Source organism: Camelus ferus, unplaced genomic scaffold, assembly GCF_009834535.1.
Source record: "Camelus ferus isolate YT-003-E unplaced genomic scaffold, BCGSAC_Cfer_1.0 contig385, whole genome shotgun sequence".
NCBI lineage: Eukaryota > Metazoa > Chordata > Mammalia > Artiodactyla > Camelidae > Camelus > Camelus ferus.
The window spans coordinates 512,194-536,606 of NW_022589126.1; the positions used below are offsets into that span (position 1 = coordinate 512,194).

The 24,413-nt window shown below is 59.8% G+C and overlaps 1 protein-coding gene across 3 annotated transcripts in view; it reads left to right on the plus strand.

The window, feature by feature from the left end:
• TNS3 (tensin 3) overlaps window positions 1–24,413 on the plus strand; it is a 151,067-nt gene continuing 126,654 nt past the window's right edge. Inside the window, exons 1-2 of one of the 3 annotated variants that reach the window (XM_032476345.1) lie at window positions 1–137; window positions 20,809–20,902. The gene's annotated coding sequence lies outside the window, so the exon portion shown is untranslated. Of the gene's footprint in view, window positions 138–20,808; window positions 20,903–24,413 lie in introns of those variants that run through there. The other 2 variants (XM_032476344.1, XM_032476348.1) reach the window with 2 other exon arrangements.

Genomic DNA, 24,413 nt, shown 5'->3' on the forward strand with positions numbered 1-24,413 from the left:
TGCCCGCGCCGCCTCGAGGGGGCCCTGCGGCGGGCGCGGCCGAGAGCCAGGAGGACGGGCCCGCCCGCGCGCCGCCCGCGCTGCTCGGCGCCCTGCTTGAGCGGCCATCGCCCCGCGGGACCGCGCCGCTCGCCCAGGTACCGGAGGGGCCTGCGCCGCCGACCTCTTTGTTTCGCGTCCGGAGCCGGCGTCTGCGCCCTGGGCGCCGGCAGGGGGTCGGGGCGCGCGGAGACGAGAGCTCGACCCGGGTCCGGGGACGCGGGAGCGGGGGCGCGGGGACGGAGGCGCGGGCGGGCTCGGCCAGGGTTCAGGGACAGGGTCTGGGGGCGCGCGGACGCAGCTGCGGCGCGGGGACGGGGCCCAGGGTCCGCGGACAGAGGCGCGAGGACGGGGCCCGGAGTCCGGGGACTGGGCCGAGGGGACGGGGGCGCAGGGGCGCAGCCGGGCCGGCTGCATCAGGGGCCGGCGGCGCCGGAGCGGCTTGGTGGCGGCGGCGCCCGGGTGGACTTCGCTCTCCAGGACGGGTCCCGAGACTCCAGGGCGGCGAGCTGAGGCTGAGGACCCTCCTCCCCGCCCTTCGCAAACAGGCTTTCCGGCGCGCCCGTCTCTTTCCCTTTCCCTGTGTTGGCGCGAGGCAGCGCGCCCCTCGGCGCTTCCTTGGAACTTCGGGAGGAGCGGGGACCGGGCGGGGGGCGCCCGGGGCCGGGGCCACCTGCGGCACGTGCCCGCTGGCGCGCCTTGCTCCCGCTGACAGGAGGGAAGAGGGAGGGTCCGGGGCCCGCTGGACGCCGCTGGGGTCCCTGCCCGGAGCCTGGGGAGTGAGCCCGGGTCGTCTGCTTGGAGCGATCTGAAAGTCTGGCGGGAAAGGGGTGAGGAGCTCCACCCGAATTCTTAAGACGCTGCAGGCGAGTGAGCCCCACTCTTCAACATGATTAAAAAAAAGCCCTCAAGCTGTGGGACCCGCAGAGACCACTGCTTGGGGAGGTCACTGCCCACCTAGAAGCCCCCCCCCTCCCCGGGAGGGGCCACGCCCCTCACACACTTTGATCTCAGGGCAGCGTTTCTCCCCATTGTCACTCTGATAGGAAGGCAGGATCGTGGAGGACCCTTTAAATGGCCTGAAAGTGTGGGTGTGAAAATGACTTTGCACGGACAGTACTGCATCGCCCTGCAGAACTGACCCGTTTGGCATTTCAGTGTATTTGGTCTGTGCACGTGATTCTTTTTCAAGTGTTTTAGTTCTTTCTCTTCTGAAAGATTTGTGTGTCCTTGCGCAGCGGTTCTCCCCTCTTGCGGGCCTGGGGGTTATATTTGCAAATCAATCAACAGGTATTAAGAAAGGCATTTCTGTGCCGAGGCCTTGGAGGGGCCGGGGCGCCTCCGCCGCTGGAGGGTGGAGGGGGCCGGCCTGCAGGGGGTGAGGGGAGCTGGCCGTGTGGGAACTGGCAGGAAGCCAGGCTCCTGACCTCGGAGACAAAGTCATAGTGGTCTCACTTTGCAGTGTTACAGTGTAACTGACCTCAGAGACACAAGTAACAGCGAGTGCTTACTGAGGGCTTTCTTGTGCTAAACGCGTCACGGGCATTCACTGCGTGCACCCACCCCAGCAACAGCCCCGGGGCGGGATTCTTGCCCCGTTTTACAGACATGCGACCCGAGGCCAAGAGAGGCTACGGCTCTTGCCCAGGGGCGATGAAACGCCAGGGCCATGAGGTTCCAGGGCCCCCAAAGCGGCTCCTGCTTGTCCGACTGTCAGGTGGCTGCTTGTCTGACAGCAGATTCCTCAGCCGAGGTGCCAAAGTGATCAGGGCGGCAGACGAATGGCTTTTTTTTTACAAACCTTGGGGAAGACGGAAGAAGCAGTAGCCTCAGGGAACCGCGTGCGCTCAGCTCCGGGATGCAAATTGACTTGGCTTCTGCAGAGTGTAGCATTGGCACCTCTTGGGGCTATTTGCAAATGGTGACCCTGGGAGCTAAAGGTCACGGGGTCAAAGTACGTTCCTGGGCTGGGGGAGATATTGCTGGTCGGATAAAAATGGTTAGGGAGAAGGCAAAAAAAGCAAGAAAATGAGAGGAGCGGCCGAGAGGGGAGGATTTCAGAACCCCGCCCCCCCGGGCAGTGGCAGCTTGTGTAAGCCCCAAACTCACAAATGAGTTTGCTAACGTGCAGGACTGTCAGGGCTGGATCACACCCGGTCCTCTGGCTCTCCGTGCCTGCTGTGTCCCTTCTCCAGGGTCAGCCTGGCACAGACTTCCCGCGTGCTGGGGGAGAGGCTTTTGTCCCCCTCACTCCCCACCCATCTCCCGTAAGGGGAGGCGCAGGGCGTTCCTGCAAGAACAACAGCCAGCTTCCAGCAGGCAGAAAGTTACTGTGTATACCAGCCGCCCAGTGCATCAGATGCTTCATTGCTTTGTGGTTGGGTTTGAAGGGCCGGCTGGCAGCAGCGGCTGGGGTGGGGTTGGGGGCCCAGTGGTTCGCACACCCTGGACCCCAGCCTCCTCCCTGTCGGTCGCGGTAAGCGTCGCGGTAAGCGTGGGGTCATCAGTGACCTAGAGCCGGCTCTGCCCCCCCCCCCCATCCTTTGCAATGATCTCTTTTGATCCAGAATAAGAGGTCTGGCCGGTTGGGGGCACTTTGTTAATAACTCAGAGCTACCACCTGTTCCTGCCATGTAGCAACAATGTTAAAAATCGTCTTATTGTCTCGATTCTGGGCACGATTCTATCTGCTGGAGCAGGGACGCTTCTCTGAACCCTCACAGCTAAGCCTGCGTGTGTGTGTGTGTGTGTGTGTGTGTGTGTGTGTGTTTGCGCGTCGCCCCATCTTCCCAGAGGAGTCCATGTGCAGCTGGTATTTAAACCCCGACTGTCCAATGGCAAGGACGTGTTTTTCCGTCGTGTTTTTCCATGCTGCCTCCCTGCTTTTAACACAGTAAAAAGCGCCTGCGTCAGATGCTGCTGAACTCGAGTTAACCCCTCTCGGGTGCAGGAGGCATTCTGCATCTATCTTCCGGTGTGTTGCGTCCTCAGGACGGGCCGACACTCCGCAGTTGTGGGTGAGCCCAGGTGAGGAATGGTTATGTCCTTGATGGCTGGCCCTTTCCCATAAAAGCCGAAAACTGGGGTCTCCTGGTGTCTGCAAATGATGGCGCTCTGCGTATCAGGAATGTGTTTGGTGACCGCCCCCCCATTCCAGTGACGGTCAGCCGGGTCTGCTAAGTCCCCGAGCTGGACCCTCCTGCGGGGACATCTCTTGCTCTGTGCAGTCGGGGTCTCCACTGAGTGCCTGGCCCTGGCTCAGTCCTGCCGGATGGTCCCCACCTGACATCCCAGACCCCAGCTGGGGAGGGAGGAGGCCAGAGAAGGTGAGGATGGCCGCCACCGGAGGCCAGGTTAGGACCTGTCAGAACAGCCACTGCGCCCCACTGTGCCCCTGAACGGAGGATGGTTATCACAATGTCCCCCTGGACATTTTAAAAGAGTTACGTTAATTTTTTAAAGCAGAAGGCAGTGTTCTGGTACTAATGTGTTTTGTCCCAAATGGGCTAAATTAATGAACAATTTATGTTTAAGGAGTCCGTGTCAGTGATGGGGTAATTCCCTCAGGGGCAGCGCTCCCTGACCGTGCCAGGAAGCCTGTCCCCAGAGCCGCCAACTCCGGGAGAGAAAGCTGTGTGAACGCACCGGCAGGAGGCCCTGGGAGCCCTGTGCACGCACCCCTCCTGCTCCCAGCCTAGTAACCTGGCAAGAGTGATGGCTGCTTATGATGGCGCGGTTCCCCACGACACCCTGGGGTGCTTGCTGTCTTGTGATCAGATAGATTGTCACCCAGCCTCGCAAGCTGAGATTTTTGTCTCTGTTTTCTGGAATGGGCACTATACCCGGCGAGCTGAAGTCACCGGCCTGTGTCGGGGCTGGCTGGAAGACAGATCTCTCCAGGTCTATCTGCGTGCCGGGGGCCTGAGCCTGTGAGTGGACGGGTGCGGGGCTGGGCGGGGTCCTGGAGGGGAACCCAGGCCCGTCTGCAATGCTGGGACTTCCTCCCAAGACCCGGGATCTCCATGGTACCCCGCCCGCATCACCTCTCCTTGAGCGCCCAGTGAAGGCTCAGAGCTGGCTGGAGCCCCGATGTCCACAGCTGGCCAGGGTTCCCCTGCAGCTGCTTCCGTGGGCCCCGCGCCTTGCCTCCCCTTCCTTCCTCCCTGAGCTCTAATTCTGGCACATGGCGAGCCGCCTGCCTTCCCCTTCCTCTTCCCCTGGGGAGTGATGCTCGTGCCCAGCATGCCCTGTACAGGCCCGGCCCTGTTCTGGAGGCTGAGAGGACACCTGGAGGGGTCCTCACTCCAGCTGGCAGTCCAGGGGCCCCTCCAGGTGGGCAAAGTTCTCGTCCTTTGGTCGTGTTCCTGGTGGCAGCGTCGGGCTGTGACCTGGTACATCTGGAGTGCAGGTTTTCCGAAGCTGGAGATGAGCATGAAAAGCTGCCCCTGAGGTTTGATAAGACAGATGCTCCGGGGAAGCAAGCCGGGATTCTAGGGACGGGGCGGAGGCCTGGCTCTCCCCGACCCTGGGCACTGGGGAGTCGATGGGCTCACCCCCGAGGATTCAGGAATCACTGGCCCGTTACCCTGGACACAGCTGCTTTGTGTTGCTTCTCACTCACGGTGGAGCCGGACGAGACAGACGCGGGGGAGCGGCCCACATCTGGCCGAGCGCATCGCCCCGGGGCCAGGCTGGGCCATTAGCCGGGGCGTCTGCGTTCTGTACACCGGCCTCCCCGACGGGCCGCAGGGACAAAGGGGCCCCATTGACTCGGCCTGGCGTCCCCCTCCCCTCGTAATCCATCACCTCTCCCAGAGGTTTCCTGAGCGCTCAGCCCCGCACCACTGGGGATTTTGGAAGCACATCAAAGGTATGGTGCAGGCAGCGCTGGAAGGAGGGAGCCCGGCCCTGGCGGCCAGACCTGGGCTGAAGGCGCCCTTTGTCCCGGGACCGCCCTGGGCTTCCCCACCTGCAGCCTGGGGACGGCGCCCCCACCCCACCCCCCGGTGTAACTCCAGCTTGCCGGCTCTAGTCCTGCCACCTTGTCACAGCCCCAGCGGCTCCAGCTGTGGCCTCAGAAGCTGTGTGACCCCCCAGGGGACTAGTCTTTGTGCTACCGGAGGAGGTGATGGGGACACAAGAGTTTGTTGATGATCTTGGGCAGGTGCGTTTCCAGTTTATCTTCTCTGGGAAGATCTGAGGAGCCCAGTGGCCAGGGTGGAGGACGGAGCAGCTTGCCTCCCCGGGGCTGGGGGCCGGGCTCTCAGCTGGTCAGGCCGGCCTTTTCTCTCGTCCTGACCCAGGACAGGAGGGGACATCTGTCACCTCTGTTGCTCAGTGGGTGGGATAAGGTTCACAGGTCATGGACATGACTTTGCTGCCTGAATTATCTCTTGACCCTTTTCCCACAAAATCATTTTTCTGTAATGCGTTTGCTGCAGACTTGGAAAAAGAGAGAAATGTTATGAGCTCAGGAAACATGTCCTCCTGTTGCCCCCAGAAGGCTCTGTGGTCACCCTTGTGTGCGGTGTACGTCGGTGCCTCTCCTGTTCCCCGGGGGCGTCCTGTGTATTATGTGGTGTCCCACATTCTAATGCACATCTCCCCGCGTGTAGCTCACTCCGCACACATGCGGGGTGATGAGCGTGCCACGCCCCAGTGTGTAGATGTGCAGGGCGGTGAGTGGGGGCCGCTTGTCCCCGGTCACATGCAGCCTGTGTGCACCTTTGCATGGAGATCCTTGGTCAAGTTTCCGGCCAGTCATGTTCTTGAAAGGACTTCTGAGTCTCGAGGTCAAAGAACACAAACTGTTTTTGATGGTAAACTTCACATAACGCAACATAACCGTTTCCAAGGGTACCGTTCAGTGGCATTAGGACACTCGTATTGTGAAACCGTCACCACTGTCCAACCGCAGAATTCTTTTCATCTTGCAAAACTGAAACTCTGTCCGCATTAAACACTCTGTCCCCACCCGCTTCCCCAGCCCCGGTTGCCCACCATCTGCTTTCAGTTTCTATGGATCTGACGACTCTAGGTGCCTTATGAAGGTGGAATGGCACGATATATATATATTTTTTTAAGTGATTGGCTAATTTCACTTACCATAATGACCTCAGGTCTCAGCCCTGCTGTAGGCTGGGTCAGCATTCCCTTCCTTTTTAAGGCTGAGTGATGCTCCCGTGTACGGATGGACCACGTTTTGTTTCTCCATTTTTCCTCAGGGACACTTGGGCTGGTTTCCACCCTTTGGCCATTTTGAATAACGTTGCTCTAAACGTGGAGGAATGCACGTCTGTTTGGGTCTCTGCTCTCAGTTCTTTGGGGTGTAGACCCAGAAGGGAACATAGGCTTTTGGCAGCCCCTTGAAACGTGCGGTCTGAGTGCAGTGGAGAAACAGCGTGCTCGCTGAGTCCTCTGGGGGCTTACCCAGGGCCCCCGCACCCCCGGCCATGCTGGCGCCCGCTGTGTAAAAACCAGGCCTGCCGGAAAGGCAGAGACTTCTTACCAAGCTGTTTTGACAGATTGTGTAAACTCAGTGATTAATGGAATGAGAAAGCAGAAGGAATGTCTTTCATTAAAAAAAAAAAGAGAGAGAGAGAGCCTTTGGGTTGTTTGGTTTTATTTTCAATTAAAAGGGTCGATTTGGTTTCTGCAGAATGGTTTTAATTTGGATAAATGGTTCAGTCTGGGCCCTGCAGGCCAGAACCAGGGATGTCTGAGAGCGATTACCCGGGTCTCCTCCGGGATGGGGCAGATCCCTGCTCTGGCCTGGCCTGGTGAACTGGCGATGGCGGCGGCCCGCGGGGGGAACGCGGGCGGCTCTTCCGAGTGGCCCGAGCAGCCTGCAGGGCCCGAGGCCCAGCCGGGTGGATGGATGCTGGTTAATTTTTACCCTCCAAGAATGTGTTCACAATCTCCAGCCAGGAATGCCAACCAGCAGGCTCTCCCCCCGGCGCTGGAACACGCTGGACCTGAATTCCTGGCATCTTTTCCAGCGTGGGCATTTGCGGGACGGGTCGGGCACTGGAGGACTGGAAGGGGCGGATGTCCTCACACTGTCCTGGATCTATGGCGTCTCTCTGCGCCAGGCCCTGGGCCGCGGGCACTCTCCAGGGTGGTCTGCTGCTGCTGTGCTGGAAGGGGACGTTGGGCTGAAGGAGCCGAGGGGGACCCTGGGTGGAGGGTCCGTGAGGGTGGAGGCCTTGGGCGGGAGCCACCTGGTCTGTTCCTGGAGAGGGGGGTCAGGGGGTGGGCAGAGGAGTCAGAAGACACCCTCGGGGGTTGCAGACCTGCGGGCCACACCAGGCCGTGGGAGCCTGAGCTAGGCGAGGTTGGGGGCTGCCACGGATGTGCGGGAACGCAGACCACAAAGGAGGGACTGTTTGCTGCACTGCGTGGTTGGAGAATTGTGAAGCCTGAGGGTGTTACAGCCATGAAGATCCGGTGGTCCTGAGCGAGAGGCACACCCAGTGGTGGGATGGGGTGTGTGCGCACCCAGCTCTTGGAGAAGGAGGGCTGAGCCCGCCAGACCACGGGGCCCCCCCACCATAAGGCCCCCCCATGAAGGGCAGTTCTTGGCACGAGGCCTCGTGAAGTCTGGCTTGGGGGCTGGCCAGGAGCGGTGGGGGGTGGGGGCACCTGCAGGTGGGGTGCCGCCCCCTTGCTGGCAGGCGAGCCTGGGACCACTGTCCTAAGGAAGGGTGGGTGGAGGCCTGGAGAGCCGTCGGCAACACCCAGGCTCCGTTTTCCAAACGCGGGGACAGCAGGTGCACCCCGAGTCCCAGAGCAGCCCTGGCGGCTCCGCGTGTGCCCCAGAGAACTTTCCATCTGCACCCTGCTAGGCTGCAGTTTTAACCAGATTAGGCCGGTGAAGATTTTCACCTTTATCCCTTCCCGCCCCCAGGTAAACGGGAGTCACCCAAGATATAGGTCATCTGTGAGCGCCAGCCACTCTGAGCACATTTTCCTTCTTAGCTCGAGACGCCGCCATGACTTGAATGGTGTTGATGCGTTTCCAGAAGGCTCCCGTTTTGCAAATTCTCAGCCTTACAAAGCCGCGACGCTCTCCCTCTTCCCGGCTCGGTCTTTATAACAGACAGCTCTGCGTGAGGAGCGCCATGTGTGCCCTTCTTCACGTGGGCGGCTTTCCCAGACCTGCATCCCGTCCTCAGCGTCCCCAGAGTTCGGCCTTGTCTTCCCAGTTGTCCCCAGGGACGGCTCGTAGCCCTGGAGAGCGGGGACCTCCTGCAGGAGCTCTCAGCCCCGGGCTGGCTTTTTGTGAGGGAGTGGTTCTCCCCAGAGCTGCATCTTTCAGAAGGTGACAGCTGCCCTCAGCTCCGGCCTCCTTGATTTTGTGTGTACCCCGTGGGGAGGTCTGCTCAGCCTCCGGCCCGGGGAGGTGGAGGGACACAGCCCCTCTGTCCAGGCTGCGGTCCTGCCCCGAGGGGCCCCATCCTGGTGGATGGGGTCAGGTCCTCACCAGGCGCGGGGCGGGGCGGGGTGGGGGCAGGGCTGGCACCGCCCTCTGTGGCCGGCCAACTCCCTGCTGGTGGCGTGACGTGCCCCGAGCGGCTGTGATGCTGACCTCGGCTCTGCCAGCCCTGGTGACCAGGAATGTGGGCCAGGGTCCAGCTAGGTCCTGCCGGGGCTGAACTCATCTCTGAACTCATCACGTCCCGTTGGGGTTCAGACGGGCTCAGCTTTCTGCTTTTGCTGCCAAGATGAGTTGGACGAACGGGCTGGATCTGACAAAGGCTGTGGGTCCCCAGTGGCCTTTCTCGTCCGCTCTCCCCGGACCCCTGGGTTTACCGCCTTCCGTCCATTTGGCCTCCTGACGCGTCCTGTCTGCTGTCAGACCTGCGCGCTTTCAGGCCCTCAGCTTCTCCGGGTCCCCTGGTACTGCTGGAGACGGCGTGGTCCTGCCTGTTTTCTCTGCAGTCACGCAGTGGCCGGGGTCCTGCCTCTCCGTGTGGCCCCGTGCTGGCCCGCCCGCCTCCCCGACGCAGACCGCCTGGGGAGGCGGTGGGGCTGTGGCCGCCCCCGCCCCCACCTCCCAGCTCTTCCCACGGAGGCCCACGTCCTCTGCAGGGTCTGGGCGGGACCCTGACCATCACAGGCCCTTCCTGAAGCCCAGGGGGCCAGTCCCCTGTCTTCTGACCGGCTCTGGGACTGCGTTGTGTCTGTTTTGTTTATCTCTCCTCCCTAAAATCTGAGCTCTCCCAAGGACAAGGACCAGGGCTTCCCGTCTCTTCATGTGACGGGGCTTTGGGAGGAGGTCCGAGATAGCTGCGTGGCCTTGGCACCGGCGCCGCCCCCACCCCGAAGACTCCCAGTGGGAGGAAGCAGTTCTGCACCGGAGCGGGAACCTTCGAGAAGCGGACTCTTTACGAGAAGAGGAGGGAAGTCCTGGCATATAGTTCAGTAATTTTTTCAGGGGCCACTGTTTCCTTCTTCCTTGGGGTTTTGCTTTGCGATGCACATCTTCCCGACGTGAGAACCCAGCCCACTGTTAACCTCCTTGGGAGACAGCCACGTTTCAGGTTGTCCTATCACTGGAAGTTGATGGCTGATGTCTGCTGGGACTCCCCGGACCAAAGCAGGGATGACAACGCTGTTACTTGATTATCCTGGTCGCACAAAAGAACCTTCTTTCTGGACAGAGCGTGCGGTGGGGCTGCCTTGAAGTCCACACTGCAAAATGGCAAGAATGATTGCCTTTGTCCCTCTGTCAGAGTGGATTCCCACTCGGTGCTAGACCAGCAGTGTGTCATCGCTTGTCCGACGTTTAAATGAGAGTTCTGTTCCTGTGAAAACGCGGCGCATCTGACAGGCTCGCGCTGGGAAGAGCGCTGCCTCCCCCACTGCTCCGCCTTCCGCCCGGGCTGCCCAGATGAGGTCCACAGATTCTTTCTGGGGGACTGAATGCATTTTTGAAAGATGGCCTAGTTTTGGAGAGAGGTTTGGATGCGCGGCGTGGCCCACTCGGTGCCTGGAAGCACCCAGCGGGCGTTCGGAGGGGCACCGGGAGGGGCGGTGGGGAGAGTGGGCCTTTGTGTGGCGGCCACAAGCTCTCCCTTCATCGGGGGAGCGATCCGTCCCGCCCTGAATGGCCAGCGGCCACTTCAGCGGCCAGCCGCATCTGGCCTTGGCGCGGGCTGAACACGAGGCCGTGGGCACGGGACCTCCGTCACCTGCTTCCGCTTCCACGATGTGGTTCTGTTCCCAGCGATGGACGGGGAACCCCAGTGACTCTCGGATGAGTGAGACGTGGTGTGGGCCGGTCAGCTGGTAAGAGAAGGTGGGCGCCCGAGGGGGCAGAGGTGGGCCCGACATGCGTTACTGACTGTGTGCGAGGCCTGTCAGAGGGGAGCTCCTCTGTTTCTTCCTCTGTTCACTCCGCCCGCCCTTCCTCCTTGCTCTCGGGCAGCCAGTGGTGTCCTGAATCTTGTTAACCCTCCTGAACTCTGAAGGAAGAGCCTCTGAAAAGACTGTTCTCTCAGCTTGGACAGGGCAGAGCCGCATGGTGGGGGTGGGTCCCGAGGACCAGGGGGGTGTGGGGGTCCTGGGACCGTGGGATGGTGGGGTCATGAGGACCATGGGGTTGTGGGGGTCCTGGGACCACGGGATTGTGGGGTCATGAGGGGGTTGTGGGGGTCCTGACACTGTGGGATGGTGGGGGGGCATGAGGAACACGGGGTTGTGGGGGATCCTGGCACAGCGAAATGGGGGGGTCTTGAGGACCCTGGGGTTGTGGGGTTCCTGGCACAGTGGGATGGGGGTGGGTCCCGAGGACCATGGGGGTGTGGGTGGTCCTGACGCCGTGGGATGGGGTGGGTCCCGAGGACCATGGGGGTGTGGGGGTCCTGACGCCGTGGGATGGGGTGGGCCCCGAGGACCATGGGGTTGGTGGGGGTGCCCTCACAGGACATCCACAGCCTGCATTATCTGAATCTTTGTCGCTGCATTGGAGGATTGCAGAGGTGTGGGACAGGGCGGGGGGTGTCCCCACCAAGGGACCTGACCTCAGCAGCAGACACGTGGCCAGGATGAAGGGTGCTGGAGTCCAGGCGTCTGTCCACCACTGAGCAGACAATTCTAATTCAGCTTCCTGGAATATTTTTAAATAATTGTAAATGATGCCCTGAGAGCCCCAATGGGGGGAAGTGGGCCGACTTCAGCTCCCGAGGCGCTCGGCCCAGACTGGCCCGCTCTGCTCGGCCCCCTTGGAGGCTGAGGGGCACGGGGACTGACCCTTCACGCCCGCTGCTGCATGTGGCCCGGGGCCCTGTGAGCCTCGACCCGTCCCCAGGCGTGGCCGCGTGGGCCGCTCAGTGTGTCTGTTGTGACAAAAACCGCCCCGTGCGTAGTGGTTTAAAGCAACAAGGTCTATTTCTCGTGGTCTCGGGGTCGGGGCCAGGTGCAGGGTCGGGGTCGGGGGAAGGTTCTGGCCGCTGGCCTGTCCCTCTGCTGGCCGAGCGTCCTGGGTGCCCCCCTGGGTGGTCAAACAGCTCCTTCGGACCCCGGGACTTGCGTGGGGTCGAGCGTGGGGGGCTTGGGTGGGGGTGAGTGTGTGTGCGTGGGGGGGAGCGTGGGGTCATGCATCGGGGCGCAATCATGGGGGTTGTGCCTGGGGGGGCAAGCGTGGGGTTGTGCATTGGGGCGCAACAGTGGGGGGCGAGCGTGTGCGTGGGGGCGCGCGCTCAGGCACAGTCACCACGTGGTCCCCTGTCCACTCCAAGAAAATCCATCTGAGGGGCCGTGAAAGGAAGGCCTCCCGGAGGTCAGACCTCCCCTTGCGCGCGCGCGCGGTCCCCACGGCCCGTGTCTGCCCCGGGCTCCTCGCTGGGGTTCGCCCTCCAGGCTTCACCCCACTCCCGGGTCCGCCCTTGCTTCTCTGAACATCGGGGCCGGGGTGACGTGCGTGCCCAGCACCGCTTCCCTGACGGGTCCGGGTCTCCCGCCCAGGACCACTCGCTCCGTGGCCGCACGGTCAGCCGCAGCCCTCTGGGCAGGCGCCCCAGGGACCCAGGGGTGGAGCCTGGACGGTGCGCAGAGGCTGGGGCGTGGCCTCCCTCCTCCCGAGGGAGGTGTGTGCGCCGAGATCGCGGAGGCGCTACTGTGTGACCCCGCTCCGAAGTGTCTGTCTCCTTGTCGGTGAGCGGGGCAGTAGCCTGGGAGGTTTGCGAGGACGGTTTCGGCTCCCGGTGATCTAGAAATAGAATAAACCTGGAACTGGGTGACTCAGCAGGGGCTGGTCCTCTGGCCCGGGTCCGCCGCCTTGTTGTGCAGGAACGTGGCGCGCTCACGCGGCTGTCCTGGGCGGGACCCTCGCGGGGCGGCCCATGGGAGCCTGGGACATCCAGACAGATCCCTCTTGACCAGACATAAAGGTGCTTGTTGTGTTCATTCCTGAAATCTCCCATTGCATGTTGTAAACCCACTGAATTTAAACTTATTTTCATGACAGTGCCTTGCCAAATTCCCCAAGTGACTTGAAAAGCATGCAGAAGTAAGTGTGTGTGTATATGTCTATATATCAGGATTAAGTATTCCAAAAAAAAATGCATGACAGAGAGGAAATACACATCCGAGAAGCCTGTGAGGCCCATGGCAAGTTAGCGTCCAGTGGGTTTTAACCATAAGATCCTGGCTCCCAGGTGATTTAGCTGTGAGCTTCCTGGCAGCCAGTTCGATAGGAGAAACAGTTTTTAATTGTTTCATTGTGTCCAGAGGATAAAAATAAATACATTCAAGAAACACAGACAACAGAAACAAGTTATTCCAAAGAGAAGAGATGTTTCTAAGGCTGGATCTGGCGGGAAACGCCTCTGTGGCATCTCGGCACTGTCCTCGGTCACGTGGTATGACCGACATGGTCTCTTTAACAACCTCACGGTGGCCAAGGGCATTGTGACAAAGTGTGGGTTTGTAAAAGGAGCATTCCAAGGGATGAGTATCCTCGCCACGTGCCCAAAGTAGGCTTAAGGATGAAATGCTAGAATGTTGCCCTTGAACTGCAGGAGAATGAACTTGCAGGTTCTGCAGGACGGAGAAGACATTCAGGTCTATCCCAGTCCCCTCTCCTGTGCCCGCCAACCATGTGTTCCCACGCTGGCTTCCCCTGGAGGCACCTGGGTCAAGGTGTGGGGGTGCCAACACCCCCAGGGACTGGATGGCAGCTGCTCCAACGCTGCTCAGTCCTAAGTCCCTGCAGGGAGCATGCCTGCTGCTTCCTTTCCGCCTGAGGACAAGGAGGGAGCAGGTGTGCCAGGCGTGGGGCAGTGCTCTCAGGAGCTGGGAGCTGCCCGTCCCAGATGGAGGTGCCGGCCGCGTGCCTGGGGAAGGGAATTCCGAACAGCCTTGTTCACTGTAACTCCCTTGAATTTAAACGCTGTAGCAGCGTAATGCTCCTTTCCCATTGAACATGACTTTATTGTTTGGCTAGAACTGCTTTTCCCTTTAATTTGAAAATTTAGTGTCCAAACTCAGATGTGCTGACAGCACATCATGTGCCCACAAGATTCAGAAGACAGTACAAACAAAAAATGGTAAACTGCCTCCTGAATAATTTTCAGGTTGATTGATCGCATGGTGAAACAGTAACCCTTTGGATCCATTGGGTTAAATAAAGTACATCATTAAAATTGCTAGCACCTGTTTCTTCTCAAAATGTAGCTCCTAGAAATTGGAAAAGTGCTTGTATAGCTTGCACGGTGTCTCCGGCGGGCAGGGCGGATCCAGGGATGTCTGGATGTCCTGGCTTTTGGGGCAGAGAGGATGCTGCCCTGGACAGGATCCAGGGGCTCCTGGTGCGGCCCCTCTGCCACCAGCGAGTTAGAAGGAAGAGGAGAGTCAGGTGGAGGCTGAGTCATCAGCTGTTCTCTCAGGGGCAAGGAGGTGTCCCCAAGGCTCCCTCGGACTCCGGGGCCCGGATCCTCGGATGGTAAACATTTGTTGTGGTTATTCAGTGAGTGGAGATGTTATTTAAACTTCCCAGTGCCTCAGTGTCGCTCCCCTGCTGGGGGAGGTGGTGAGAGGAGACCACGTGTTCTTGGGATTTTGGGCCTCGAGACTCCTAGCTCTTCCGAGCGGTTACTTCGTGAGCCCTGCCACTGTGATTAACCATCTCAAGGACACTGTAAGGTTGATCCACGTTTGTCCTGTGGGTCAGGTTCCCGTTTACTTACTCAGGAGATGGCCAGAGGGACAGGTGTGATTGTCCTCTGGTCCCCAGCACGGACGGGACTTCTCTGGCAGCTTGGGCTCTGGGGAGTGAGAGGCTGGACCCCTGTATGTGGGCCGCCTGGGGAGGCGGCTGCCCACCCAGCCCACACGTCCTGGCCGAGGAGCTGACCCCTTTGCCTGTTCCCTCATGGTGGTGACGTGATGGTTCTGTGACATCACCTGAATCCCATGAAACGGGTCCTCATCACCCTGGCCTCAGTTTGCCCAGCTATAAAATGGGGTGATGGTCACTATTACTAGATCTCTAACGTGGGGAACCCCAGACCTGTCATGATGCTGTAGGAGGGTCTGAGCTTGAGGTCCACACAGACCCGAGGCTGTGTTGTCCTTGTGCACGTTAGGGCTTCCTTCCTTTCAAGAAACATTTTATTGTGGACATTTTCCAACGTCTCCCAAAGTGGAAGGAATGTCCTGGAACCCAGCAGCCAGACTGAATATTTATCCAGACTTTGCTCCCCCGTCTGCCCCTGTCCTCCCCTCCTGTGATGACAACCTCGATGACCGTGAAGCCAAGGGGTCTTTTCTCCCTGCACGCTTGCTGTGTGCGCTCTGGACGTCACAGACACCAGGAGGGGTGGCGGTATTCCTTGGCCTCCCCGCCCAGGTGCTGTGCTGTCTTCAGATTTCCCTGATCCTTCAAAATGAATTTCCAGTAGGTGCGTTAGAATCAGGATCCCGGCACAGCCCCACACTTCTCTGGCCCTCCTCTCTCTCTCTCTTTTAATTGAAGTGTAGTTGATTTGCAAAATTGTGTTAATTTCAGGTGTACAGCAAAGTGATTCAGTTACATATTTTTTTTATATCCTTTTCCATCATAGGTTATTACAAGGTATTGAATGTAGTTCCCTGTGCTCGACAGTAGGTCCTTGTTGCTTGTCTGTTTTATACACAGCAGTGTGTGTGTGCTAATCCAGAGCTCCTTATCTACCCCCCTGTCCTCCTTGGTGAGCACAGACCTATAGTATGGCCTCTCCTCCATCCCCCCTGCAGCTCCCTCCTCTCTAGTTGAGGATGCTTGGGGAGGGCGGGAGGGCCTGGGTGGAGGCAGGGCGGGCAGAGGTAGATTGGGTGGGGAACAGCCTTCAGAGCCCCTGTGATGGGGTGTTGAGGGCGGGTCAGGGGTCATGGCCTTGAGGTCACGGTGCTCACAAAGAGGTCAGCTCTTCCTTCCGCCTCCCAGCAGGCAGGGCATCCGTGCACCCCCTGTCCCTCCTCAGGGTCTCCACCCTGTGTGTGACCCTGGATCTGAGCTGCACCAGGAGGTGCTGGAGCTCAGCGGTGGCAAGTGTCAGGATGCTTTTCCCGCCGTCCCTGGGGGACGTCTACCCGTTAACATAAATCTGAGCGTGGGTCCCCAGCGTCTCGTGTTTATCTGGGGATGCACGCAGTTTGGGCCTCGAAGGGTGCGGCGAGCGACCTGTGTGGATGGAAGTTGTGCATTTGCTTCTGCCCCCCGCTGCGGGGAGGTGTTTTTGGGTTCCCGGAGGTTTCAGCTGGCTTTCCCCTGCGGGGTCCGGCTCCCTGAGGTCCTGCAGAGGCCCCTCCAACCCCGTGGGCTGAGGAGGTCCGTCTGGTGTCAGAGCCGGGTTTTCCTGTGGGCATGCACAGAGGGACACCCCAGAGGGGACCCCGAGCGGGCACTGCGGGACAGGGTGGTAGGACCGTGGGCGAGGCCAGCCCCTCTGCACCGGCCACCTGCCTGGCCCATTCCCGCTGAGTGCGCGGGGCTGCGGTGGTTCCGTCCCAGTTTTTCTAGGGAGGAAACTGGAGATTTGCCAGCAGGTGAAGGCGAAGGTGGGCACCGACGCTGCGCCCTTGGAATGAAAATCCTGCGTCCTTCCCGCCCCTTGGTGGGGCTCCCTGAAGTCTGGGCTGGCGGGGCCTTTGGGAGGAAGGCGGGCTGCCAGGGTCTGGGAGCGCCCGAGGGCCAGGGTGTGGGGCTCCGCGTGAGTACCTGGAGTATCAGGTTATCCTGGGAGGAGGGGCGCAGACGGAGTTTTTCTTTTTGCCCCTGGCTAAGAAAAGAAAAGAAAAGAAAAGAACACAGTGTGAGCCGAGGAAGCATTCTTGGCGGGGATTACCTGGCGGTGGCCCAGCCGCTTTGATCCCCGGTGCCCTGGGCCTGCCGTGGCCTGCCACCCTCGGGACAGCAAATTCCCGTCCCCTTTTATGTTGGGAACCCACCCAGGGCTCTGAAATTGGAAGCACTTCTGCCCTCTGGGCAGGAAGGGTTGCCCCGTCTGCAGGGGGCGGTCGCTGGGGCCCCAGTGATGAGGGCGGGAGTGGTCCCCAGGCTCAGGACTGACCGATGGGATGGACCTGACAGACAGGAGATGTCTCGGGGGCCTGGCTCCTACTCCGACCTCCCAAAACAGGCATCCTTCCAGTTTGTAGACTTTCTCTGGGAGATTCTATGATTCGTGCTTTGTTTGTTGTTGTTTTTGTTGTTTATTCCATCTCAAAAGAGATTACCTTTAAAAAAATCTTTTAATTCTTATTTTTGATTGAAGTGTAGTAGATTTGCAATGTTAGTTTCAGGTGTACAGCAAAGTGATTCAGTTATACGTATGCAGACATACATACCTTTTTTTTTCAGGTTCTTTTCCATTATAGGTTATTACAAGATACTGAATGTAGTTCCTTCTTTATCTAGTTTATATATAGGAGTGTGTTTCTGTTAATCCCAGACTCCTGATCTGTCCCTCCAGCCCCTCTTTCCCCCTGGTAATCGCAAGTTTGTTGAGGAAGAGAAGCCAGGGCCCTGCAAAGAGGCGTCTCCGTGAGGGGCCAGGCGTCTCAGGGAGGTGTCCTGGTGTCCACACGGCCCAGGACGCTGACGCCTAGTGTCCCTCTGTGGAGTGAGTGACCCCCTCCTCCGCTGGGAATGAACCTGGGGGCCGACACCCCGGACCAGCGCTCCCTGGGGACACCTGATGCCTCTGGAGTGGGGAAGACCTGGCGGGAGGGATGGAAATGTAGATTCTTTTGTGCCTTTCCTCGTCATCATGGCTGTTTCCTGTCAAGGGACACGGGCCTGACCGCCCTTTTTCAGGAGGGCGGAGTATTCCGGACTCTGCGTGCTAGTGCCAGCCTGAGGCATGTGTCGGGTGTGAGAGCCCTTTCGTTTCCCCCGTTGTGCAGACTCGGGTGATGGACCGACTAGGTCTGGACCTGCTTGTGTGCGCACTGCCTTAGGCTGCCTTCCTGGCCGGGGGTCGCACCTTGTCAGTGCGTTTTACAGAAAGAGATGCGGACTGTGTGCGTTTCTCCCTCAGGGCCCTGCTATCCTGCTCCTGGACCGGTAAAGGGTCAGGATGTCCATATGGGGCTGAGGGTGGTACAGCGTCTGCTTAGCGTGCGTGACATCCTAGGTTCAATCCCCACGACCTCCTTTGAGGGGAAAAAAATAAAAGATGTCCTTATGTACTTGGTTTATCAGGAGCACACTGCTCCGAGTGTGGGTGTGCACGGCCCAGCCCCGCGCCCGTGGTGCCAACTGGGGAGGGGGGTGGGTGGCAGCGTCCCTTACGGGGTCTCCCGGAGGGACACTGACCTGGGCTTGTGTGCCTGACCCTGGCCTTCTCGACCGCACGCACGGCGGGGGCACAGTGTGGACCCGGCCAGCTGGTGGAGCAGTCAGTGGTCCCTGAGACCCCTGCTCGCAGCCGAGGAGACTGGAGAGCTGCTGACCGGCTGCTTATGGGGTCCACCCCACCCGCCCCATGCCACCCCAAGATTGCAGCAACAGCATGTCAGCCACCTAAGATCTGAACCCTCAGTCCTCCAGCAAGTGCAGATGACTGTGAAGGTCCTGGCCCCAAGCAGGGCCTCATTCTCAACCACAATGGTTCATTCTCTTATTTCCCAGCCAGATTCGGTGGTCCTCAGCCCCTTGGAGTGGGCCTCCATGCTTCCTGCTGCCCCCCTACCCCCACCACCACCAGGGTTCTGGTCTATGCGCTCCACCCCTCTCTGCTGGCCTGTTTGGTAACAGGAGGTCCATCCCCTCCCACCCACCTCTGTCCCCGCCCACCCCACCTCTGGCCCCGTCCACCTCCTCCTCTGTCCCCACCTCTGTCCCCTTCCACCTCACTTCTGCCCCCTCCCACCTACCTCTGTCCCCGCCCACCCCACCTCTGGCCCCGTCCACCTCCTCCTCTGTCCCCACCTCTGTCCCCTTCCACCTCACTTCTGCCCCCTCCCACCTAACCTCTGTCCCTGCCCACCTCCACTTCTGCCCCGCCCACCCACCTCTGGCCCCACCCACCTCCCCTCTGGCCCCCACCTTGCTTGTAGGTCTCTGACTCCCCGTTTTCTCCAGGTCCCACCTCAGCCCCGGCGCCCAGCGCCCCTCACCACTGGGCCCACCTTCCTCTTCGTCAGCTCTGCCCCTCCCACGCAGCGAGCCGTGGGCGATGGCTGGGTGGGTGGAGGGTGGCGCTGTGAATCACTGTCGGTCAGCTAGTCAGGGGTCAAAGGGCGGCAGATAGGAGGCCCCAAGCTCCAAGGCCCAGCCCAGGCGTGACTGCCGGGTGTGGCCTTAAAACCTGGCGTCTGCCTTAATTGATTTACAGCCCCTGGCCCGCCAGCCGCGCGTGTGTCCCGCCTGGCCTGGTCGGGGCGGACGGACGGGGAGAGCCGCCCTCAGCCCTGGCCCGCGTGTCCTTTGCTGGGACCGGAGCGGGGCGGGGCCGGGCCGCGGGGACCTGCTGTGGCAGCCTCATCAGGGCTGTGCTTTTAAGTTAGAAACGTTACCTTTCACTTTAAGTTTTATTTCTTTTTTCTTTAATGGAGGTGCTGGGGACTGAACCCTGGACTTCCTGCATGCTAAGCACGCGCTCCCCCACTGAGCTATGCCCTTCCCTCCGAAACTTAACAAAATTAAACGTTATAAAAGCGCTTTTAACCTTGAGCTTTTAAAGTGATAAATGCAACCTGACTGATCTTTCAGGATGCTTGGGAACTGACACAGAGACTGCCCATTGCGAGCGAGGGAGGGGCTGATCCCAGACCATGCCCTGGGACTGGGAGCTGTGGGGGACAGGTGCAGGGGTCCAGGTGCGGGGGTCCAGATACAGGGGACCAGGTGAGGGCGTCCAGGTGCGGGGGTCCAGATACAGGGGACCAGGTGAGGGGGTCTAGGTGCGAGGGACCAGGTGTGGGGGACCAGGTGAGGGGGTCCTGGTGCAGGGGTCCAGGTGTGAGGGTTCCTGGCCAGGTGGTGGCTGAGGGCTCTGCCCCTCAGGTGGACGCCGTTCTTGCTCTCCAGGTGTGGATGGAGGTTTTGCTGTTTCTTTTTTCTGAGTTACAACCAGCGATGTTATTTCCCGGAAATGTGTTATTCACGTGCTGGAAACTTCTTGGGGCCTGACTTGGGTGAAGCAGAGATTACGTCAAGGCTGGGGAGCACGAATGCTGAAATACAGATCTGAGGACTTCACCGTTCGCCCTCTCTGAGAACAGGCTTTGCTGGGGCCAGGCTGTTCCCGCTTCCTTGTGGCCTCACCGAATTTGAGGGTGCCCAGGGACCGGGAGTCACCCCAAAGTCCTGGCTTCCCGGGAGGAAGGGGCAGACCCAGCCCTGTCTGTCTAATACTGATTGACCGTGGCATTCATAGACAGAAACAGGGTTTGCTTTTCTCAAACTTCAGGAATAAATAGTTGAAACTTGTTCATTTTGATGAAAACAGCCCAACTTCCTCAGAAACTGTGATGTTATCTTTCTGCTGTCTATGAAGGGTCTCCCACCGTGGTCTCCCAGACTCTTCTGGCTGCGGATGGACCCCTCTTAGCAGGAAAAGAGGGAATAAGTGGTGGGCATCGTACCCAGCCCCTCCGGGCGTTGTCCGGAGTGGCCCTTGGAGTTTGAGGTTGTTAGTGAATTTCTCTTTCCCACTGGCGGACCGAGAAGTGGAGGCTAAGTCGTCACACGCGCAGCAAGTAGCAGGGCGGGGGAGGGTGCCCGTAGTGCCGTCTCTCCTGCAGTCTGTCCCGCCCACCTCCGTCCAGCCCCCAAGAAGAGCAGCACTGGGTTTTCACGGGCAGAGTCCTGACCCAGGGTCCCAGATGCGGTCCAACCTTTACCACATTTGGTCAAAGCCAGGGGATACTGGGGCATTTTCGGTCCACACCAAAACGGAATGGAGGGACTGGGGCTAATTCCAGAGACGAGGCCTGGCGACTCAGAGGGCGTCTGTCAGCATCTCCGTTGGCCCCCCACCTCCCGTAGGAGCCAGCTCCTGGGCATCCCGGGGGGATGTGTGGGGGCCCCGGAGCTGGAGGGACACTGTGTTCCAGCAGAAGCCAGGCTGGGCATGGGTCCCCCGTCCTCATGCACCGTGGTGGGAGATGGCACGAGTTTGGGGCCTGATCGTCCAGCGGGTTCCACTTCCTGAAGACGGGATGATGTCCCTGCCGAACCCACATTTCTGAGGGGCAGATGGGGACTGCCCAGACTCCTGCTGGCCTTTCTCGGCCCATCACCCGGCCTGACCGTGACCAAGACTTTCCTCTGTGTTGCAGGAAACTCAGCCAATTCGAGGCGACAGGCAGACCTCAGAGTTACTGCGGGTTTGGTTCCAGACCATCGCAGTGAAGCAAATACCATCACAATAAAGTGAGTCCCACGAAGTTCTTGGTTTCCCGGTGGGTGTAAAAGTGACGCCTGCACTGTACGGTCTGCCGTGCGCAGTAACGTCTGAAACATAATAGCATTACGTCTCCATCACTCCATCTTCAGGACGTTACGCGCATGCCTGAGTTAAAAGTATTGCTGAAGAACGCTAACGGTCATCTGACGGGGTTCCCACCAATCTCCCATCTGTCCAAACTGTGGTCTCTGGGCAGTGCGGTCAAACAAGGTCTGCCTGGGTGGGAGGGAGCTGACGAGCCCAGTGGGCCCGAGGCAGCCCCGAGGAGATGTTCTGTCTCCCCTTTCGGTGTCCTGTGCCGAGAGCAGCAGATGACGGCTTACGGTTGTGGCTTAGGAGCTAGTCCTGGGCCGGTGGGTGGGGGGGCTTTCTGCGCTTGGAGACAAGGGATGGTGCGGAGGTGCTTGGTGGGGGTGAGGAGTGGGCGCCAGGCGTCCTCAGCCCTCGTCTCCCGTCGGGACTAAGCAAAGGCCGCCTGCTCGTTCCCATGGGCCCGTCTTTTGGGGTTAACTGGGATAGGATGGGGATGTGAGGTTCCGGCATGCGAGGACAGGCGGGGGGCAGGGCGGGGGGCAGCTAGGGGCTCAGGGTGACCTCAGATTCGCGTGTAAGAGACAAGACTTGCTCGCGGAGGGGAGTTGCCACCCCTGTGGGTCGTCTCAGCGTGGAGACAGAAAACCTGGCTTGAATTCACTAGTCTGCCTTGATTGTTTCAACACCTCAGCCTTCCTGCAGGCATTTTTCCCCAGGGCAGGCTGAGACTGTGAGTGTTGGGGTGGGGGTCCCCTTTTACCCCCAAGAGCATGTGCTCCGACATGGTGTGCAGGAAGTGGTGAGTGGCGTTTGCTTTTTTCTTTCAGGTTGGAATTTGAGGCCTTGGTGTCCACCCTGCCTCCCCCGCCTCCCCAGGGCAGGTGAGGCAGTGAGGGTGTCCCCCGCTTCCCCGGGGAGACAGAGGAGGGTTGGGGGCCTGCCTCCCCTCTGGGGATGCCCCGGAGACAGAGAAGCGTTGGGGGCGGACTGCCGGGGAGGCAGGGAGCCAGCCCTTCAATCAGTCGCTTTCTCTTGCTCTGATCTGCCTGTTCTGTAGAGAAATGGTTGCTGGTTTTGAGCAGGGAAGGGGGAGGAAGCTCAGACTGGCCGAGGATTTTGTAGAGAAGGCACTTTTTCTGTACTTCCCGGAGGCGGGGGAAGGAAGTGCGTGAAACGGGGGAGGGAGGGGACGTGAGACGCAGGGCCGCTGTCTCCGGCATCTGCACAAAGTGGTCACCCCCTGGTTCCTAAGGGAGCCCCGAGCCGTGCGGGGAGGGCCACGTTTGACGTGCACAGGGGTCCGAGGCGGTGGACGGTGCACCCACCCTGTGGGCCTGGTTCAGGACCCGAGTGGCCGGGAACTCCGGAGCCAGCTAAGCCATTTCCTGTGAAGCTGACTGCACTAGATGACCCTCCTTGAGGCCGGGGGACTCAGGGTCTGTTGCGGGTTCGGTGAGGTCGATTCATTGTGACCTCCAAGAAACGTGGGTGGGGGCTTGAAGGATGAGGCCCGGAGTGGGGTGGGGGGCCTGCAGTCCAGTGCCCTCCAGGAGGGGCCGTCCCTGCAGCTCGTCCATCCTCGTGGGTCCGGCACTAAACATGTGGCACCTGACCTTTGTCCCCAGCGATGCCCCTGGGCCACATGACCTGCCCACACACACTCCCTGTCTCTCCAGTCTCCCGGCCCCAGCATTCTGGGTCCCCTGGGGACTCGTTTCCCCTTGGGTCCTGTGTGCCGTCCCCGCCTCCCTCACTGTCTGGGGAACTGGCATCAGTGGGGTGGACTCACGGATCCTCAGTGTGGCCAGGAAGTCCCGCTGTGTGTCCTGCAGCCCTACTGCGTGCGGGGTGGAGCAGCTGGCTGGGCGGGTAAGGGGAGAGGAGGACGGTCTGGAGAGCCAGGATTTGCGCAAGGGCTGTGCTTGAGCCTGGGCGGTGCCCTGCCTTCCAACAAGGAGACGAGGCCAGGCAGGGGATTCCTGCAGGGGAGACCTGGCGACAGCGTCCTGGTGTAGAGGCTCCTTGCACTCAAGCAAGAGCCTTTTTAGTTACCAGAGGCACGGTGCTTTTGAAACTGCTTTAGGTGGCTATTGGAAGCCCCTGGCACTCCGAGTCACAGGGCCGTGGATGAGAACCACGGTGGGTCTTATGTGTGCTGGGATGGAGAGGTGAAGGAGTCATTGCCCGGAGTAGGGGGGTGGCCCCACGGCAGATGCAGGGGCTGGGAGACGGCCCGCCCAGCTCAGAGCTCCCAGGGACCCCAGATTTGGGCCCCTGTGCCCTTCCCTCGGACCTGGAGATACCTGGTTAGGATCGGGGGTGGTTCCCTGTTTGCTGGGATTCCGTTTCCTTCTACCGGTTCCGCGGGTCCGATCCAGCTGACATCCCCCTCCATCTGGACGGAAGAGCAGAGGAGACGCTGCTCTGTGCCCTGTCTTGTGTTAGATGTTGAGGGCTCAGAAATGAATCCAAACCAGATGTGTGTTCTCTGAGCTCCTGCAGCCACGTGGGGGTGGGGGACGTGTGGGGAGAAACGGGACCGAGCGATGAAATGTTGGCAACCACGGAAGTGTGAATACTTTCTAGAAAAAGTGGATGATGAATGAATCTAGAAAACGCATGAAAGAATAAATGGAGGTAGAGAAAGATGAGTGAGGATCTGATTTGAGGCATGGGGAAAATGAGAATGAATCGGTGGCCACTGGGTGAGGAATCAAAAGGCAGAATAGTGTTTCTGGTTTTTTTTTTTTTTTTTTTTTTTTTTTTGTGGTGGAGAGTCAAAGAGCAGCTTCGCAGTTCCACCCCAGAAACGGAAAGGTGGGTCTCCAGTGCCAGAGCTTGTGAGGTTAATGCCGGCCTTTGAATCGAGGTCTGGAATTCACACATGTGTTAACCATAAAGGCCCAGGGCGAGCCCACCCAGACGGCTCTCCAGAGCTAAGACAGTGGGGTTGCAGGTCTGGAGTCAGAGTTAGACCAACGCCGGTGGTTAGAGCTGCATTCAGGGCTGGTGAGCCGCTGGTCTGCGGCCACAGGGCTCCCAGGGCGTGCTCCCTGCGGGGTCTCCTCTCCAGCACCCCGCCCATGGGAGGAGGCGGCCTCAGCCGAGCATGTCCACGATGATCGAGGCAGCCTTTCCCAGGAGTGGACTGCCAGCTTCTCACGGAGGGACGCTACGAGCCAGCTCCCCGACCCCAGCCCACAGCAGTTGGGTCCTGTGGGCTCGGTCAGGCACTGGACACAGGCTGTTCTGTCTGTGGTCACACCCACTCTCTCATTTTCTGGGTGTTTGGTGTCCCCTTCATGCGACCCCCTGTCCCCACTTTCCCCGCCACCTTCATCTCCCCCAAAATGAGAGCCAGGTTCATAATTTCTAAAATCACAGACCCAGAGAGGAAGACTGGATGTGTGATTTGCTGGGAGCTGGATGGTGCTGGGGAGGGGA